Source organism: Eurosta solidaginis, chromosome 2, assembly GCF_040869045.1.
Source record: "Eurosta solidaginis isolate ZX-2024a chromosome 2, ASM4086904v1, whole genome shotgun sequence".
NCBI classification, from domain to species: domain Eukaryota; kingdom Metazoa; phylum Arthropoda; class Insecta; order Diptera; family Tephritidae; genus Eurosta; species Eurosta solidaginis.
In genome coordinates this window covers 23,417,110-23,431,032 of record NC_090320.1, presented here as the reverse complement: position 1 = coordinate 23,431,032, position 13,923 = coordinate 23,417,110, and the positions used below count along the sequence as shown (strand labels likewise).

Genomic DNA, 13,923 nt, shown 5'->3' with positions numbered 1-13,923 from the left:
ACTTTTTGCACGCTTTTATAGAAATATGTTTCAGAGCGTCTAAGTTATGCAACTACTATAATCCAGCATCAAATTAAATAATCAAACTATAGACCGGGTGACTCCGTGTGAAATATCGTTCAGTTCCGTAATTAATCTGAGTATTTATGGCATTGAGCGCGGTGGTGGGGCAGTGCATTTTGTGGAAGCCATGTTGGTGCGTGACTAGGCGAAGATTTGCCGTGAAATGAGGGAGTAACCGGTTTCCAGTTTCTTCGCTACTGGCGAAAGGAGTGGTATCGGTCGATATGACTCGCCTTCGTTAGCTGGTTTGCCAGGAATTATCCTTGCCAATTTCCATTGTTCAGGAATGACAAAGGATTTCAGCGACAGGTTGAAAACTTGTGTAAAGTAAATTATTCCCTGAGTGCCAAGGTGTTTTAGCATTGGCATGGCTATTCCATTTGGGCGTATTGACTTATAGGGCTTGGCCTTGTGGATGGCTGCTGAAACCTCTGCGGAGGTGATGGTAATGGGTGGCACCTTCTATGTCTTGGAGTAGCGTGCCGTGGTTGACTATGTCAAAAGCTTTTGGCGAGCCACGAGCATCGTCCTGTAATGAGGTTTTTACTGATTTAGTTGATCGTGTTGGTCAACGTCATTTAATGGATATATTGGTTTATGGTTTTATAAGGGACATACATACATATATAAATTTTTGCGATTGCAATATTCCAACTAAAAATAAACTTTCCGGTTGCAAAAGTTGGAAAATTCCTTATTTTTCTCTTATCTAAGTACATGAAAATCCCAATCATTCGATTAGAACGCGAAAGCCAAAATAGCGTTTTATTAGCTATTTTTAAAAACTATGTACATATGTATGCAAATTTAAGCAAAAAACTTTTAAACTAAAACAATATAATGACCAGCATTTGCTGTGAAAGTGCAAATTCTAACACCTCGACGATTAACAACGGACACCATGGCGTATACGTAATCATTTCAGCTGGCGCAGCATCTGACACATCAACATGAAAATTCGGTTGTTATCAGCGTATACTAAATATTAGCATTCATAGCTATGTAAATATGAGAGCGCGTGAATACTTGGCAGAATTTTAATATTTTTATACCTTTCATGAACATGAAATGGTATATTAAGTTTGGTCCGATGTTTGTAACGTTGCGAAATATAGAAGATAGACTCACCATTAAGTATACCGAATTGATCAGGGCGACGAAATGAGTTGATATAGCCATGTCCGTCTGTCCGTCCGTCTGTCTGTTTGAACGCAAACTAGTCCCTCAAATTTTGAGATATCTCAATGAAATTTGGCACAAGGATGTATTTTTGTATTATATTAGACATTTGTGGGATCCGGTAGGATCGGACCACTATAACATATATCTCCCATACAACCGATCGTTCAGATAAGACGATTTTGGTCATTTCTGCCGCAATTTAGAAAGTATAGACGTGAAACTCGGTGATATATATTTTAATATATCATGGAAGGTTTTATGAAAAAATCACTTTGATCGGAGCTATATATAGTATATATCCCATACAACCGATCGTTCAGATAGAAAAAAAGATTTTTGGCCATTTCTCCTTGAATTTAGAAAGTATAAACGTGAAACTCTGTGATATATATTTTAATATAACATAGAAGATTTTCCGAAAAAATCACTTTGATCGGAGCTATATATAGTATATATCCCATACAACCGATCGTTCAGATAGAAAGACTTTTGGCAATTTCTCCCTTAGTTTCCAATATAAAAACGTGAAACTTGGTGATATATATTCTAATATATCATAGAAGATTTTCTGTAAAAATCATTTCGATCGGAGCTATATATAATATATATCCCATACAACCGATCGTTCAGATAAGGTGGTTCTTTGCCATTTTTTATTTTATATTTATCTTAAAAATCGTTTAGGTATGTACATCTGTTCAGTAAATATTTCTTATCTTATACATCCGATTATTTGGAGATTACGAACGGGATAAGATTATTGTTCAGCCCTATTCATGAAAGCCGAAGACAGTCCCATCCTTACTTGTTTAGTAAAGCGTTGCTTCCATTTGTTAATTAAAAACAAAAATAGACAGCAGCAATATCTAATACTTGCTACTAAGCTACGTAGTGCTAACAAAGAATGAGTACAAAAATACTTGAATCTTAATTAAATTATTAAATTTGTATACAAATTTTAACAAGTAAGGAAGGCTAAGTTCGGGTGTAACCGAACATTACATACTCAGTTGAGAGCTATGGAGACAAAATAAGGAAAATGAACCTGGGGTAACCCTGGAATGTGGTTGTATGACATGTGTATCAAATGAAAGGTATTAAAGAGTATTTTAAGAGAGAGTAGGCCATAGTTCTATGGATGGACGCCATTTAGGGATATCGCCATAAAGGTGGACCAGGGCTGACTCTAGAATTTGTTTGTACGATATGGGTATCAAATGAAAGGTGTTACTGAGCATTTTAAGAGGGAGTGGGCCTTAGGTCTATCGGTGGACGCCTTTTCAAGAAATCGCCATAAAGGTAGACCAGGGGTGACTCTAGAATATGTTTGTACGATATGGGTATCAAATGAAAGCTGTTAATGAGTATTTTGAAAAGGAGTGATCCTTAGTTCCATAGGTGGACGCCGTTTCGAGATATCGCCATAAAGGTGGACCAGGGGTGTCTCTAGAATGTGTTTGAACGAAATGGGAATCAAATGAAAGGTGTTACTGAGCATTTTAAGAGGGAGTGGGCATGAGGTCTATAGGTGGACGCCTTTTCGAGATATCGTCATTAGGGTGGGCCAGGGGTGACTCTAGAATGTGTTTGTACGATATGGGCATCAAACGAAAGGTGTTACTTAGCATTTTAAGAGGGAGTGGGCACTAGGTCTATAGGTGGACGCCCTTTCGAGATATCGCCATTAGGGTGGGCCAGGGGTGACTCTAGAATGTTTGTACGATATGGGTATCAAACGAAAGGTGTTACTGAGCATTTTAAGAGGGAGTGGGCATTAGGTCTATAGGTGGACGCCTTTTCGAGATATCGCCATTAGGGTGGGCCAGGGTGACTCTAAAATGTGTTTGTACGATATGGGTATCAATGAAAGGTGGTAATGAGTATTTTAAAAGGGAGTAATCCTTAGTTCTATAGGTGGACGCCTTTTCGAGATATCGCCATAAAGGTGGACCAAGGGTGACTCTAGAATGTTTGTACGATATGGGTATCAAACGAAAGGTGTTACTGAACATTTTAAGAGGGAGTGGGAATTAGGTCTATAGGTGGACGCCTTTTCGAGATATCGCCATTAGGGTGGGCCAGGGGTGACTCTAGAATGTTTGTACGATATGGGTATCAAACGAAAAGTGTTACTGAGCATTTTAAGAGGGAGTGGGCATTAGGTCTATAGGTGGACGCCTTTTCGAAATGTCGCCATTAGGGTGGGCCAGGGGTGACTCTAGAATGTTTGTACGATATGGGTATCAAACGAAAGGTGTTACTGAGCATTTTAAGAGGGAGTGGGAATTAGGTCTATAGGTGGAGGCCTTTTCGAGACATCGCCAATAGGGTGGGCCAGGGGTGACTCTAGAATGTTTGTACGATATGGGTATCAAACGAAAGGTGTTACTGCGCATTTTAAGAGGGAGTGGGCATTAGGTCTATAGGTGGACGCCTTTTCGAGATATCGCCATTAGGGTGGGCCAAGGGTGACTCTAGAATGTGTTTGTACGATATGGGTATCAAATGAAAGGTGTTACTGAGCATTTTAAGAGGGAGTGGGCATTAGGTCTATAGGTGGACGCCCTTTCGAGATATCGACATTAGGGTGGGCCAGGGGTGACTCTAGAATGTTTGTACGATATGGGTATCAAACGAAAGGTGTTACTGAGCATTTTAAGAGGGAGTGGGCATTAGGTCTATAGGTGGACGCCTTTTCGAAATGTCGCCATTAGGGTGGGCCAGGGGTGACTCTAGAATGTTTGTACGATATGGGTATCAAACGAAAGGTGTTACTGAGCATTTTAAGAGGGAGTGGGAATTAGGTCTATAGGTGGAGGCCTTTTCGAGACATCGCCAATAGGGTGGGCCAGGGGTGACTCTAGAATGTTTGTACGATATGGGTATCAAACGAAAGGTGTTACTGCGCATTTTAAGAGGGAGTGGGCATTAGGTCTATAGGTGGACGCCTTTTCGAGATATCGCCATTAGGGTGGGCCAGGGTGACTCTAAAATGTGTTTGTACGATATGGGTATCAAATGAAAGGTGGTAATGAGTATTTTAAAAGGGAGTAATCCTTAGTTCTATAGGTGGACGCCTTTTCGAGATATCGCCATAAAGGTGGACCAATTGTGACTCTAGAATGTTTGTACGATATGGGTATCAAACGAAAGGTGTTACTGAACATTTTAAGAGGGAGTGGGAATTAGGTCTATAGGTGGACGCCTTTTCGAGATATCGCCATTAGGGTGGGCCAGGGGTGACTCTAGAATGTTTGTACGATATGGGTATCAAACGAAAAGTGTTACTGAGCATTTTAAGAGGGAGTGGGCATTAGGTCTATAGGTGGACGCCTTTTCGAAATGTCGCCATTAGGGTGGGCCAGGGGTGACTCTAGAATGTTTGTACGATATGGGTATCAAACGAAAGGTGTTACTGAGCATTTTAAGAGGGAGTGGGAATTAGGTCTATAGGTGGAGGCCTTTTCGAGACATCGCCAATAGGGTGGGCCAGGGGTGACTCTAGAATGTTTGTACGATATGGGTATCAAACGAAAGGTGTTACTGCGCATTTTAAGAGGGAGTGGGCATTAGGTCTATAGGTGGACGCCTTTTCGAGATATCGCCATTAGGGTGGGCCAGGGGTGACTCTAGAATGTTTGTACGATATGGGTATCAAACGAAAAGTGTTACTGAGCATTTTAAGAGGGAGTGGGCATTAGGTCTATAGGTGGACGCCTTTTCGAAATGTCGCCATTAGGGTGGGCCAGGGGTGACTCTAGAATGTTTGTACGATATGGGTATCAAACGAAAGGTGTTACTGAGCATTTTAAGAGGGAGTGGGAATTAGGTCTATAGGTGGAGGCCTTTTCGAGACATCGCCAATAGGGTGGGCCAGGGGTGACTCTAGAATGTTTGTACGATATGGGTATCAAACGAAAGGTTTTACTGCGCATTTTAAGAGGGAGTGGGCATTAGGTCTATAGGTGGACGCCTTTTCGAGATATCGCCATTAGGGTGGGCCAAGGGTGACTCTAGAATGTGTTTGTACGATATGGGTATCAAATGAAAGGTGTTACTGAGCATTTTAAGAGGGAGTGGGCATTAGGTCTATAGGTGGACGCCCTTTCGAGATATCGCCATTAGGGTGGGCCAGGGGTGACTCTAGAATGTTTGTACGATATGGGTATCAAACGAAAGGTGTTACTGAGCATTTTAAGAGGGAGTGGGCATTAGGTCTATAGGTGGACGCCTTTTCGAGATATCGCCATTAGGGTGGGCCAGGGTGACTCTAAAATGTGTTTGTACGATATGGGTATCAAATGAAAGGTGGTAATGAGTATTTTAAAAGGGAGTAATCCTTGGTTCTATAGGTGGACGCCTTTTCGAGATATCGCCATAAAGGTGGACCAAGGGTGACTCTAGAATGTTTGTACGATATGGGTATCAAACGAAAGGTGTTACTGAACATTTTAAGAGGGAGTGGGAATTAGGTCTATAGGTGGACGCCTTTTCGCGATATCGCCATTAGGGTGGGCCAGGTGTGACTCTAGAATGTTTGTACGATATGGGTATCAAACGAAAGGTGTTACTGAGCATTTTAAGAGGGAGTAGGCATTAGGTCTATAGGTGGACGCCTTTTCGAGAAATCGCCATTAGGGTGGGCCAGGGGTGACTCTAGAATGTTTGTACGATATGCGTATCAAACGAAAGGTGTTACTGAGCATTTTAAGAGGGAGTGGACATTAGGTCTATAGGTGGACGCCTTTTCGAGATATCGCCATTAGGGTGGGCCAGGGGTGACTATAGAATGTTTGTACGATATGGGTATCAAACGAAAGGTGTTACTGAGCATTTTGAGAGGGAGTGCGCATTAGGTCTATAGGTGGACGCCTTTTCGAGATATCGCCATTAGGGTGGGACAGGGGTGACTCTAGTATGTGTTTGTACGATATGGATATCAAATTAAAGGTATTAATGAGGGTTTTAAAATCGAGTGGCCCTTAGATGTATATGTGAAGGCGTTCTCGCGATATCGACCAAAATGTGGACCAGGTGATCCAGAAAATCATCTGTCGGGTACTGCTAATTTATTTATATATGCAATACCACTAACAGTATTCCTGCCAAGATTCCAAGGGCTGTTGATTTCGTCTTGTAGAACTTTTTCATTTTCTTCTACTTAATATGGTATGTGTCACACCCATTTTACAAAGTTTTTTCCAAAGTTATATTTTGCGTCAATAAACCAATCCAGTTACCATGTTTCATCCCTTTTTTCGTATTTGGTATAGAATTATGGCATTTTTTTCATTTTTCGTGATTTTCGATATCGATAAAGTGGGCGTGGTTATGGTCGGATTTCGGCCATTTTTTATACCAAGATAAAGTGATTTCAGATAAGTAAGTGGGCTTTGTTTGGTAAAGATATATCGGATTTTGCTCAAGTTATTGTGTTAACGGCCGAGCGGAAGGACAGACGGTGGACTGTGTATAAAAACTGGGCGTGGCTTCCACCGATTTCACCCATTTTCACAGAGAATAGTTACCGTCATAGAGTCTATGCTCCTACCAAATTTGAGAAGGATTGGTAAATTTTTGTTCGACTTATGGCAATAAAAGTATTCTATACAAACTAAATGAAAATGGGCGGAGCCACGCCCATTTTGAAATTTTCTTTTATTTTTGTATTTTGTTGCATCATATCATTACTGGAGTTGAATTTTGACTTAATTTACTTATATACAGTAAAGATATTAAATTTTTTGTTAAAATTTGAATTAAAAAAAATTTTTTTTAAAAAGTTAAAATTTTCGATATCGAAAAAGTGGGCGTGGTTATAGTCCGATATCGTTCATTTTAAATAGCGATCTAAGATGAGTGCTCAGGAACCTACATACCAAATTTCATCAAGATACCTCAAAATTTACTCAAGTTATCGTGTTAACGGACGGACGGACGGACGGACGGACGGACATGGCTCAATCAAATTTTTTTTCGATCCTGATTATTTTGATATATGGAAGTCTATATCTATCTCGATTCCTTTATATATGTACAACCAACCGTTATCCAATCAAACTTAATATACTCTGTGAGCTCTGCTCAACTGAGTATAATTATTTAAAAACATTGCTATAGGCACACAAGCTTTACTACATTCATACATCCATGAGAGGTATTGGGCTGTTATTTTGTGTGAGCTTTAAAAAAGCATCTTGCAAATATTTGATTCTATTCAGCATAAAACTCTGCAAAGTACTTCACTGTTGGCCACCATACAATTAATGCAATAATCTCGCATAGCACAGCAACTTAAAGTGTGTTAGAGTATTAGAAATCCCTGGAAAGAATCAGGAGAGGAATAAGCATACGTCTACATTGGGCCCCGGGGCATATGGGAATGAAAAAGCGGACGAATTAGCTATAAAGGGCGCATCCCTCGAAGCTTGCTCCGAGAAGGCGAGCGTTGCACATGACCAACCAAGTGAGAACGGCGTTGACCCAAGCCTTACAAACTTAGACTAACAAAGTTATTATATCATTAAAAATAGAAGAACTCATGACGGGTATTCTGACCTCATATGCTTTTAAATTAGGCTTTGTCAGTGATAGCAGATGTAGGAAGTGCGATTTGGAGGAGGAAACCAGCAAGCACGTTTTGTGCTCATGCCCTGCACTTGCCAGACTAACACTCCAGCTAGTAGGAGTGATACGGCTGTCAGATCTAGAAGCTTTCAATATTTGCCAAAAGGACGAAGCTATTTTATAACATAGGACCTGGTTTTTGATAGGGTTTTTCAGTTTGGTTAATAAAGAAGCTTCTGGCAACACTACTACTCAATCAATCGACTAAAATCCAAAAAGCCAAGGATCGAGGGTTCAATAGCATCGTTCTTGAAACAGTCTGGCAGTTACCAGAAAAGTGCCGCAGCGTACTGGACTCTTAAGCGCTAAAGGACAACCCATATTCGCAACACTTCACTAAACCTTTGCGGTTACAACACCAACAATAACACTGTGCAACAAACGGCTGGGAATTGGACCAAACCCCCTTTTTTGTAGAGATTGAGGCTTAAGTAGACAAAGTACTCTCTCCGTTTTTCGAAGTTAGCCTCCGAAAAATAGATATCTGCTTTCAAAGTTCGAAATTCTATATTTCGAAATTTTATTTTTTGTTTTTTGTTAACGCGTTCAGCAAATTAAAAAAGTAAAAATGTGGTCGTGGTCCGCTCTTTTCCCTTATTTGAAGGGCTGAATTCTTTTTTTTTCAAAATTTAGTACAACAGCTGTTAAACGAAGTGAAAAGTCAGATAGTCCCATGATAGTGGCTACTACTTTCATGTCTGCACATACTCTCCACTGGAATTGCTCGTACTGTAATTTTTCAAAAAAAAAGAATTCAGCCATTCAAGTAAAACAAAACGGCGGACCCCGACTACATTTTTACTTTTTTAATTTGCTGAACGTGTTAGCAAAAAAAACTAAAATTTCGAAATGCAGAATTTCGAACTTCGTAAGCCGATATCTATTTTTGGGAGGCTAACTTCGAAAAACGGAGATAGTACTTTGTGTACTTAAGCCTCAATCTCTACAAAAAAGTGGGTTTGGTCCAATACCCAAAAAAAAAGTTGATTTTGTCGCATAGCGTAATTGTTTTTGTCATAATCTTAAGCAATTATTGCAATTGTTCTTGCTTTATGCCATTTAAACTCGAAGTCGCGTTTACTCAGTGGAATCGCTTTTTCCATCGGGAGTGAAAAATTGCGAATAAAAACAGCAAAACCAAAGACATCCGAAATTTGTTAACTAATTTTGGAACGAATGCTGACAGCCTTAAAAACTACCTTATATGTACCAATTTTCATAATTATAACGCAAATTTTCATGTTGTAGCCATTTATATAATTTCGTTTTAGTTCAAATCAAGCGCTTTTGACATTTATAAACTCAAGGTTTCTATTTTACACCAATTAAAAAAAGATAAAAATTGATCGAACCGTCGGCAGGTTTCGAGCGTATCTGCTTTGGGTCAGAGTCGTGTGCTCTACCCACTGTGCTGTCACATATGTACAATAAAACGTATTCCTATATGTAAAACAAAATGTTTTAAAAAAGATATAGGGCCATTCCATAGTGACGGGTGGGACATTTTGACTCGAGTTTTACTGAAACTTTAAGCGGTTTGTCCTTGGTAGTAATTATAAAAGTTTTAAAATTTTATTTTAACAAAAAATTGCCATAACCCCAGTGTGACGGGTGGGACTTTGAAAGTACGCTCCTATATAAATGGATGACTTTGCTTTCACAAACTATAAATTGTTGTAAAAACTTCTCTGTACCATATGTTTTAGTAGGAAGCTAAGATCCAATTTGTACTTTTACGCAATTTGACTATTTTTTCTAAACACAACGGTGCGTGGATTACATGTTTCGGGACCCGCCGATCCTTCTCAGGGGATTCGATACCAGTACCAACACTATATCCGTTCTTTACTGTAAGTGCCTGTAACCACTAGGGTACAATCTCTTATGTTTAAGTTTGTGACTTAATCTTAGTGCCATTTTATTCTGCCTTTGCAAAAAATTGGTTGCTTTACCTCAATTTTTCAATCAAAAATCAACCTTGGTTTTCTTGCACAGAATTACAATCATTTAGGTCCAGATTTTTAGCCGTGGTGTCATTTTTGGCGGGCCCTATTGAAACTTGCGCTAGGTAAAAAACGTTTGAAAAATTGCTTAGACCAATGAATGGCTCAAAATTTGCTCGAATTTTTAACCGTACAGCGTCTCATAAAGTTATTGAATGAAGCGCAATTTTTGTGTACCGCAACTGCATTAAAATTGAAATCCAGGAAATAAAACGAATTAGTTAAGGTCTGGACTGCTCAGTGGCCCCAATTTAAATTTGTTCGGCATTAATTAAACTAAACCATCTACAAAGTTGAAAGTTGGCAATGCTAATAGTGATAGCGTATGTAAGAACAACGCCAAATTTTCGACCAACCACGCCCATAGTCACCGCCAGTTCAAAGCATTATGTAGAACTTTGGATTTTGGATCCAACTGAGTATATTGCATCTAAATACTCTGTTAATACCTTTATTTTAGAGTAAGCGATGCGTACATTTGTGTGCAAAATAGTAGTACTGAAATTGAAAACTGTATTTTTTAACTTGTGCTTATTTATCGCAGTGGATAAAATTTTTTTTTATTACTCCTGAAAACTCATCATTTTCGTCAGGTGAAAATTAATTTTACAAATAGCTCCTACCTCTCGAAATTTTCTTTCTCTCATTTTGCGTTGTTATCGAGTTCTAAGCCTTGTTTCAAGCTACGAGTCCTTGTTTGAACTGGAAACTAGGAACTTTCAAGAATCTATCTATACGTAGCTGCGAAATTTCGGTTTTCTAAATACATTAATGAGTGTTCAGTCTACCAGAATTTTTCCTGCAGCATTTTTTATAGTCATTTCGTTCAAAACTTTGTTTCGATTTTCAAGTTTCTAGCTCATCAGTATGTTACTTAAAACTCGATCACACGGTTATTCAATTTCGCAGAAAATACACTGTAAAAAATGAAGCTAGTAAAATAAACAAATACGGTTTGTTGTTCTTGCTTTAACAGTTATTCAGTAAATTGTATCGCATTATGGGTAATTCAACGGAGTTATATGTCAAGGGGAAAAACTTGTATAGCCATTTCAACAGAAGCAAAATTCAAGTTAACAATTTTCTGTAAAAATGAGAGTGTCTCAGTCAATCTGATTTACTTTTCTGTTAAAATAACTGACTTCAATGGTTATTTGAACAGATTACAATTGCAAATATTATGCAAACGCATCAGCTAATTTTAAAGAGACATTTACGCAAAAGCTACGCGGGGCGAATCATGTTACAAAAATGCATGTATCATACACAAATTTAGCAGGCGAGGCTCTGGCGCCACTAAGTTCGTCATGGAACTAGAGGAACGGGAGGCAGGATGGCTTAGAAAATTGAATGTGGTCGTTCCCGAGATGAACGGGCTAGTACCTTAATGGTGCTTGTTAACGGAACGTACCGTATTTATATCCATCAAAGAAACACTGACATCGATAACACCGCCCAAAGATTTCGGAGCTACACAACAACAACAATCCAAAAAAGTTTTTATTTGTATTATTTCATTTGATGAACTATTTTTTTTTTTTTTTTTTTTTTTGTTGAGTTGACTGCTTAAGCATTCTGCATTAATATGCGATGGATAAAGATCGCCAAAAATATCGGTTGAATTGACTCGTAATTCGTAGCCCAGCGGGTTAGGGGGCTTAGAATATATCCGCCGTAAGTATTCCTTTCGTAAGAGGCGCCCCAACTCAATTGCTTCCCCAACCCAATTGTCAACCTCACCTACCCGTGGCGAATCATGTTTCATGAACAGCCGAGGCTCTGGCGACCCCGAACTCCTGATGGATCTAGGGGGTTTTTGGAGGGTGCTATGGCCTAGAAGGTTTCATGTGGTCATACCAAATTGTTGCCGAGATGGCCGGGCTAGTATCTTTATGTTGCTTGTTAACGAAACGCACCGGATCTGCATCCAGAAAAAGACCATCAACATCGATAACACTCCCCAAGGCCTTTGGGGAGTGTCGTTATCGCTACAACAACAACAACATGGATAAAGATTGACAAAAATATCGGTTGAATTGACCCGTAATTCGTTTGATTTTACCAGTTTGTTTCTTTCAGTGTCTAAAAATTGGCATTGACTAAAAGTTATAGTGAAAAACAACTGACTTTGTTGGCTTCGCAATAACTAATGGTTCCCATATATATTAAATAAGTATGGGTTTAAGGTACTCTTGTTTATGCGCTCTTAAGAACACCTTGCCTTTGTTAAGAATTGGTGAAAATGAAAATTGAGTTTATGTCTCATTTTTTCGATTTGTGATTTTTTGGTAAAAAAAAACTTTTTTGAAGGAGGTACCTGAGTATCCAATCAAATTGGCTTATCTAAATCTCAATTAATTTATTTGCTTTTTTGATTAGTTTTCTATTTTTCCTCTAAGCTAATCATTTTTTGCGGGGTTCTCATTTTCTGAATCTGTCCATTGTTTTCACATACATTTTTCAAGAAATTTTTTTATGTGATTTTTATTACTCGAGTATTATGGTACTCATTTTGCTCTTAATAAATATTGGACCTCAATATTTTTCGTTAATTTTTTAATGTGCCTTTTGATTTACACAAACTTACCTTTAATTTGTTATTAAAATCTTTTTCTATTTGAGTGTCACTCTCGGCCTGTCACACTTTCAAAAGCGCACAATTAAAAAATGTTTATAACCGTACACCTTTTTGGAAATATTCACTTATTTATCTTATCTTTTGTTTGCTATTCGAATAGTTTTCGCATACACTTTTCGCTTTATACGTTTTCGTTCGATTAAAATCACGCGTTTTGAAATGTAACTATTGCTACCAAATAATTATTATTTCAACTTGTTCAAGTGCTTAAGCGCTGCTTATACCCGTTTATCACTGCTAAAGTGCACTGTTATAAATCTGACTAAACAGTGAAAGCAGCAAAGCAAAGTTGGCGGGATTTATAGTGCACGGCAAACACAACCAAAGCAGCCAACGTATGAAAGCAGCGACGTAACGACAGTGTTAAGCAGCAGCTACGGAGACGACACAAACGACGAACTTCATAAATGAAGTAACTGTTTGAAGCGTATACAACAACGAATGGAATGACTTAATAACACGAACAACTTCTAAGCATATAAAAATCGCTTTAATAAACATATTATACATATGTATGTATGTACGTGTTTCAGCTTGTGTTCGTTATTCGTGCCGCTTTTAACACACAAATGTGTATTAAAATGAACGTCACCAGTTATTATTTGGCGGTTAACGGCAATTTTTGGGCGCCAACACTTTTCGAAACGAAATTGAATATAGCCAAACGGAAGTGGAGACTTGCCAACGACATAGAACAAACTAACGAGCATTTCTTTGTATATTACGCATATACGTACATATATGAATATGGGAGTATGCGTTAAATGTTCATATTATTTTGCTACAGGTGAGCGCACATACGAGCACACATCATAATTCAACGAAACGGAAACGATTGTGCGCATTGGTAAAGCACAAAAACAGTTTTGTTAAATAGACAGATAGCAATGCTTTGAAAGGGGAATGGCGTGGTTGGACTTAGGGTACAAAGCATATGATAATGTAGCGAAAGTCATAAAGCCACGTGTGCCCTGTCGCGTTCACTTTGCCCCCACACAGTCAATGGGTCATGTAGAGCGATGGCGTATGAATAACATTTGGTTGATTTTTGTCAACGTAATAGCGCGTACACGAAGAGGAACTAGGAACACAGATATACATACATATATATATATGCAACACGTGGTAGCGTGGCATTAGTAGATATACATACAACTTTTATTTGTGCATTTTTTTGTTTTTCTCTAAAATAATATTCTTATTTTCGTCCTCCCCTGCCAGCAATGAAGAAAGCGTAAAAGTATTTTTTTTTTTCCTTGCATTCTTTATATTAAGATAAGGACGTAGTGTGCTGCTGATAGTGAACTCAAAGCTTCTACATTAGGGAAGAGGGGGAAATTCTGGTTCTATGAAGTGATAAAAAAATTGCATAGATTTAAACAAATTTCTCTATTAAAATTTTTTTCATTT

At 38.6% G+C, this 13,923-nt stretch overlaps 1 protein-coding gene across 1 annotated transcript in view; it reads right to left on the bottom strand.

The window, feature by feature from the left end:
- Dh31 (diuretic hormone class 2) overlaps positions 1 to 12,755 on the bottom strand; it is a 65,987-nt gene extending 53,232 nt beyond the window's left edge. Inside the window, exon 1 of the mRNA XM_067769383.1 lies at positions 12,463 to 12,755. The gene's annotated coding sequence lies outside the window, so the exon portion shown is untranslated. The remainder of the gene's footprint in view (positions 1 to 12,462) is intronic.
- Between the last annotated feature and the right edge of the window lie 1,168 nt (positions 12,756 to 13,923).